We start from the raw sequence: 7,905 nt of genomic DNA, 5'->3' as shown, positions 1-7,905 counted from the left end.
GGGGGGGGGGGGGGGGGGGGGGTGTATCTGAAGCCATGATTGTTGTTAGCACTTGTGTGAATATCTATAGAATGAGCCCGAAGAATCTAGTCCCCAATTAAACCTGCCCAGCCATAGTTCAGAATAATGATGTTGATTGTTCATTCTGTGCAGCCTTCAGCTTGTCTTCAGGAACCAGATTTCATCTTCTGGCTTTCCTCAAACTTCAGTGTTTCAGGTGGTTAAGCAAGTCGGTAGCATTAGCGTTAGCTCTGTGCTGCCTTCCGTCAATCCACCACACATGCGTGCTTGACAAAAGTTTGAAAAAAATGTCATTAACTTGAGACACTAGCAGTAATCATACAGTGCCAAATATTTATTAGTAGAAAATATTTTTCTGATGATTAATTGCATACCACACAGTTTTGCCCAATGCTAGCGCTGTGTTGAATTTGTTTCATCTCATCGTTAATAAGTCCAAGTAACACAGAGCAGTAACATCGTTACATAACCTTTTTTTATTGCTTTACTTTAAATCTTCTTCCACTGGATTTTGACAAACTGAACATCAACATGATTAAAACCAGTGAACAGACAAAGAAAATTAATCTCAGACAAGACAAAAAACAGTGAGTCTATCTCTTTAAAGCTGTACATAAAATCACCAGAAATATGGAATTACAGTAAAATAAAAAAGAGCAAAATACAAAAACCCATAGACAATTACAGACTCATTTGATTAGCCGTGTAATCACMTTTAATGATGAAATGATTCACAATAATCAGTTTCCACTGGAGGTTTAGTCTGAATGTCTTCAAGCAAACACTCACATATGACCTGCGGGGTCAGCAGCTGTAATCTCAGAGGTGCCTCTGTTAGAGGGTAATCTCTGGAACAGGCCTCTTCAGGACAAACAACACACTCCTAATCACAGGGCAGACAGTCTGGATGAACCAGCTGGTGCTTTGGCAGCAGGGCAAAAAACGGAGAAGTGATGAGCAAGAAGAAAATAATTACAGCAAGCTTGAAATGCTGCAGCGAAAGATGAGGGGTTAACAGAAAAAAAAATGTGAACAGGGAAGAGCAAAAAGAAGAAAAGGTGGACGTATGAGCGGGGAGCTGAGCGTGTGCATATCTCCTCGTAAAGCAGATACGCTTTATCTGCCAGGAAACAGGAGGCTGCTTCAACAAAAGCCTCTTTTCACAGGTGAAGCCCCCATGTCTTTACTTACAAGACTCTTTACTGCCAGTTTGGCCTTTTTGAGATGGAACCTGAAATGGAGATTTCACGCACGCACACACATGAGGCAAGCCAGTGAAGAAGAGACTTTATCTGACAAACGTCATGTCCACTCTGCTGCGTTTTGAACAGCATCCCTGCAGGCATTTGTTGGCTACAGCTGAGGGCAGAGAGGCAGTCTCAGTGATGCAAGGCTGGGAATTTGTCATTTTAAAGCTTGGGTCAAACGGCCTCTCAGGCTATTGATTGGCTTGTCCTCCCTTATTACTCCTGGGTTATGTATTGCACCCTTTGTCACAGCTGCGACAGCCACAAGCACATTAAACTTGAACAGCTTCGATCCACCATAAAGTGCCAAAACATACCAGCCGGCGTGCTGCACTGGGTGGAGATGAGCTACCAATCACAGCCATGAATGTGATGTTTCTTACATCTCTGCCTTCTGGACTTACAATTCAAATCCCCAGAGCTGTGGCCAGGAGGAGGATCTACAGCACCCCATTTAGAGCTTAATGTAACACTGAATCATTCACATTTATTCTAAAAACTAAATCTCCTTCTAAACTGTAGGAAATTGAATGTGTTTGTGTGCTTTCAAGTGCAAATGTGTACATCTTAAATATCACCAGAGCTCAAGAAGTGGAAAAAAAAACTTTTTATCTGTGTTTACTATTTATACTTTTTATTTACATTTTTTCTTATTTTTGGGGGGGAAAAAAATCAGCATTATCTGTAAAAAGCAATGCAATCAAAGCTTGTTACCACTGTCACTATTAATTTTGTTTAGAGGTTTTGTGGAGTAATTATCATCAGTCAATATATTACCTGCAGAAGACAGTGGTCACAATGATTTTATTTTGAAAAATCAGTGCGAAAGTTTTGTTCTGAAATCAAACTGACAGCTACTTGGTGCAGGAGTCATTCAAAAGTAAGTTTCTAACACCTAAAACACCTCAGGTTGTGTTTACATAACACTGTGTTTTCTAAGCGAAATTGTTGCGTTTCATTTGTGTACATGACAACTGTAGTGATTTTTTCTGACACGGTGGCTTTTTGAATCTAGGTGTTAGAGTTGAGATTTTTGGGAGCGTCTGGCATTATTTCAAGGAAAACCCTAGTTAATGTGAAGTCACACATGCACACTAGGGATGGCTGTAGTGAGTATTTTTCTGTGCCTGTGTGAGTAGATAGACAACAGAAACAATGGACAATAAAAAAAACAGCAAAGGGCTGTTTGTGCTACTTACACTTTTCAATATGTAGGATCAACGCAGCCTCATTCATTCATGCATTCATCATTTTGGCTGTGTTTTTCTACTCGAGACTTAAGTGTCTGTGTGCATGTGTGAAGTTATAAAATCCACAGCGCCACCTAGTGACCTGGCATGGAAACAACAGCAGATCCAACATGCACATTACAGCTGTGTGAACATCTTTTCCACAAACACCAGTGAGAAAAACACTAACATTTCCAGAGATTGTTAACGTAAACAGAGCCTCAACTCAAAGCTTTCATAGCACTTTGAAACCTCCTCTAAATTTAATATACTTAATTGCTTTAGCAAAAAAATTTGCTGTTGTTTTTGTCTGTCTCTTAATTAACACAATGTCTGTGTTGTATATTACCAGTGCAAACTGTGGCTGCTACCAGGGTGCAAATCATACAATTAGAAAGACTGTCAAACAACAAATATTTGCTGAGTTGTTGAGGGCATCTTGAACCTATCTCAATTTTGTTTCTGTAAATTTAGAGAGCACAAGAGCTGTATTTTAACACCTTCCTATTTGCTCTCCTCGTGATAGGAAACATCCGAGGCTAGAGGTAGCAATGGTTAATAATGAAATAATGTGCACAGCCTAGAATACAGTTTTGCTCACAGATGTAGGCCAGGATTTTCAAAAGTTGCTGTATGACTCATTAGTCCACTTGGTCACAAATGGTATCTTTGTACTTCAAGACTTGGCCTGCAGGCTACAGTCGGCATGGCCTTATTCCAGCTCAGCCCTGGTTGCATCATTGTGGGGGTGGATAATAATATCAAAAATGCTGAAATCTTAATGTGATGTGTTTTTATCAGTAACTCAGTGGATGATATTGAGCTTGTGGTACTTCTATTTGTTGTCTTTTAATTTCAAGACCAACTAAAACAGATTGAGACAACAGCAAACTGGCCTCAGTGGGCCATAATGGCCAATGTAAACACGCCCTGCCTGGGTTTGAACCCAGACTTTACAATGCAAAAACACCAACACTCATGATTTATTAAAACTGCAACTGAAAATTCATCTGTTTCTCACAGCTTTGAGTTTAATCTCTATTAGTCACAGCCCAGTGAGATACTACCTTAGGAGTAGTATGAAACTTTGTTAGGATTACTCTTTTCCTGTACTCATGTTTGTAATTTTGATGATCAAAAGCTCAATTTTAAGCTCTAATTTTGACGGCAGACATGTTGGATGCTGGGGACCTCCAGGTAAAGCCAGGATAGAGACCAACGTTTGCTCTGGATTAAATCTCTCAGCTGGACAGGAAGCTGCTGAACATTCTGCCAGACGACATGGAGGAAGTTGCTGGAAGGTCAAAATTTCTTTTTGTGACTTTGACAAGGACCAGGCAGAGTAAAAATAAAAAAGAAAATGTCCRGGTGGATACATCATTTGGGCATATTGATATCTGGCTTTCCTCCTAAAGATGGCCTAGACTTGGTTTTTACAAGCTTGTAAGACAAGGTCAGTATATTTTAGCAATTAGTTATATTTTACAAGTTCTGTAAAATGTTTTTCAACTGACATGAGAATAAAGGAACATATGTTAAAACTAAAATAACCTGAATGGATTTCATTCAACAAAACTGTGTTTTTATTAAAGCAGTGGTGCAGCTGAGCCAGCAGTGTAACAATTTCATGCGGTGAAGTGGTTTTGATAAAGGTTACCTGTGAAGTTCATCTCTCCGTGCTTCATGTGCTAATGGGAATCATTTTATTGCTGAGTGAGTTTGTGTCCTCTGGGTTTAACATGAGCTGTTTATCAACACGTGAACGTGACAACTGTCAGATTTTTTTTGGCGGGGTGGAAGCTACCTCCAGATTCTGTGTGACAGAATGACATCAGGGTGTGATGTGAAACGTGACCAGCAGCACTCTGTTCCCACGATGGGTCGCACGTTCTAATTTAGTATTCAAAAGCCACTGAAAAGGACTCGGCTGGGCTCAAACAAAAACAGCATTAGTCAAATTTAAAAGATAAAAAAATGGAAATCGTTTAGATTTCAAATAAGAGCACCTTTGCTCTTCTGTAATCATGTACAGTTTGTAAGGTTTGGACATAATTTACCTGTTAAAGATAAAAAGCTTTGTTTATGTTCAGCATGGTTGGAAGAAAACAGAGAAGAGAAAGGAGACAAAGAATGTCTCAGTCCAAAGGATCATTGATCCTACAAACAGAACTACATGCCCACTAGACCCTCATCCCTGACTGACCCCCAGTGTTCTGCTAGAGAGCATCCCAGCCTGCAAGCGTTTCCCATTCAAATAGCACCAGGCCTGTTACATAATACATGACCTCTGAGGACATGGCAGGCTGCTGAATCAGCGGCTGCTGCTGCAGCTCTGACCAAACATGAGCTCCCAGCGGCCCACTGAAGACGGCCAGCCTTTTCCAGACACACACACACACACATGCACACACGCACACCCAAAAAAAAAAAAAAACCCTGAGAGGGCCACTTGATCACCCAAGTAACCTTTTGCATGAGTGCACTCAGTCTGCCACTCACCGGAGAGCCACAGCAGACAGGGGGCAGACAGGGGGCATTAGGCGGGATTATCACCGCCACTGCTCTTTGTTGTTTTGACGTCCGTCTCCTCCCAGCTCACCCTTCCCATCCACCACCATCACTCTGCACCACTACAGAGAACCCACTAAGCTGGCAGTGGTGTATAGTAACTAAGTACATTTACTTTGTTCAAGTACTTAAAGCTGCAGTATGTAGCTTTTATAAAAAAATTATTTTTTACACATTTGTTAAAACTGTCACTATGTCCTGACAGAAAATGACACAGATGATCTGTGAAAAAAAAACAAAGCTCCACTGGCTCCTCCCAGTGGTCCTACAGCCATTTGCAGAAATACACTGCTCCCGATCAGAAACAGCCAATCAGAGTCAGCGTCAATCACACTCGTGCACGCTCCTTTCATCCCTGCACAGCTAACAACCTAATATTGCAAACAAAATGCTACTTTCTGAGAGTTTGTGTACTTTATATACCTCTGCTAGCTGGTGAGCTGAAACCAGAAAACCTCGGCTAAGCAGCAAATTTTCACAGAAATRATCCCAACATTAAAATATTGTACAGTATATTGTTTCTTTACTGTTTTATTGAAGGCTGTGATGAAGTGAATCCAGGTTAAAGTCATCACAACTCATTGATTCCCTTCATTAAATCAAAGATGTAATCACAGAGGTGGGAGAATTAAAACAGCTCTGAATGAGTCTCAGTTCTGAAAAACAAAACACATTTTTATTGTTTGCATGAGAAAACAGATAAGATAAGATAAGATAAGATAAGATAAGATAAGATAAGATAAGATAAGACCTTTATTGTCATTGTACAGAGCACAACGGCATTACAGTTCAAAACACCCATTCACAAGAAGACAGAACATAACAAACAGAGAACAGGTGCCTCCAGGTCTTGCAGCCATAGACCCCTGCACAGAGCAAGGATCATCATCATGAAAASTGATCACAAACACAAATGAGTTTTGTTCATAATCACAATTTTGATCTGTTAAGTTTCAATTGAAATGCAGAAAAAAACAATTTAACTGGATTTTAACAGAGTTTATAAATAAATGTAGAGTGTCTGGGAATATCCAGTAGTTTCTTCAGGAAAATCAGAATTTAAAAAAATAAAACAAAGTTCAGAGTCACAAACAGACAATTTGAGAGAAAAGTTAGAAATAAGAACAGAAAACCTGAAGAAGACATTTGGAGCTGCAAGTCAGGCCTAATTCAACAACACAAAAATAGAAATGAAACGGAGGAGAGACGAAACGTTTCACTAAAGAAGAAACCATCCAGAGGACCTTATTTTTTCTTTTTGATTTTTTCTACCTGGATTACTGAGATGCACTGGTGAATGTCTGTAAGTGTAAAGTGTTTTGGGGTCCGGAGGGACTTGATAAAACGCTATATAAGTTCAGTCCATTTGCCATTTGCCATAAACAGTTTACTGTTATTCCATGATTAAAGTTAAAAGCTAAACCAAAGTGTAACATCTACTAAAGATGTATTTTTGATATGGTTTAATTTGTCTTTTTTTTAGGCAAACAGGATTTTAAAAATAAACCTCTCACTGCAAACTCAAATAAGAGTCTTATTAGTCAAATATTTAGACTGAATGTGTAAACCTGCRCATCCTCTCAGGATTTGTGGCGAATCTGTGTCAGGTTCCATTCATAATCACTAAATTGGCAGGAGTAAATCAGATAATGTGCTTCTGGGCAGGCGGTTGTGCTGCCTGCCAGATTTCTGAGACATTTCATATGTTTCAGATGTCCAGCCCACAGAGACACACACAACATTATTAGTGGTGTCAAGAAATCTGAGATGAGCTCATGAACTCATCATCATTTCCTGTGATTCTTTTTTGTATCCTGACTTGAGAAGTGGAACATATTTTTAAAGAGCAGATACATTATTTATTTAGAAAGCAGCAAAGAAAAATGTTAACTTTAATTGACATAATCTTCATCGTTAAATGGACAGTTCATTTCAACAGAAACATATTTTACTCATCCTTTCTCCTATACTATTTGTTGAGAAGTTGAATAAAGAAAAGAAAGGTGAGAAAAGATTCTGATGATCAATTGTCCATCAGCTGTGAAGTCAGGTTTTCGTGGTGATTTCAGATATCTGTCTTTAATGGCCAAATTTTTCAGACAATCTACATTAATACTAGTTTGCCTTTATAAACACTGCAGAGTGTTCCTGAAAAAAATACTGAAACATCAGACCTGGCTCCAGAGGAATTCAGTTGGGGGGCTGTGGCTTGTTTATTTATTTATTTGAATGAATGATACTTTATTGATAAACTTACATATAACTATATATTTATAACTATACTTTGTGACCCCCTGCTCTTCTATTCATCAGTGTTTGGGTTGGCCTTTGACCTGAAATGCCACAAGACCTCGAGTTCAAAATCAGACCGTGACCCTTACTGCCAAATTCCCAAAGAGAAGCTGGCAGTGAGGGGAAGCAGGAAGAAAGAAACAGACAGCGGTACCTGCTACTTCTCTTCTTCAGGTTTTGAAATAGCCAGTGTGAGAAAACTGATGGGGCTGCCAGTCTGAAGGCATGGAGCAGGTTTATTTTAGTTAACAATATGGCAGGAAAAAAATGTTTCCAGTCTTTGTTGGTGTATTTCTTTGTTTCTTTCTTTTTCCCATGTAATGCCTTCATGAACAATGTTAATCTGAAAATAACTCTGTTCATAAACACTTGCATTGTGATGTAGCTTTAAAACTGGGATTTTGTTTTGTAGCAAACCCAAAACTTTACATGCTGAACATTCTCGCCAAGTTTTCCCCATCAGTGCATCTCAAGTCTTGTTGTTCAGACCACTTGCACACACACACACACACACACACACACACACACACACACACACACACACACAC

Source organism: Austrofundulus limnaeus, unplaced genomic scaffold, assembly GCF_001266775.1.
Source record: "Austrofundulus limnaeus strain Quisiro unplaced genomic scaffold, Austrofundulus_limnaeus-1.0 Scaffold197, whole genome shotgun sequence".
Classification (NCBI taxonomy): Eukaryota; Metazoa; Chordata; class Actinopteri; order Cyprinodontiformes; family Rivulidae; genus Austrofundulus; species Austrofundulus limnaeus.
Note: the sequence above shows the minus strand (reverse complement) of the source record.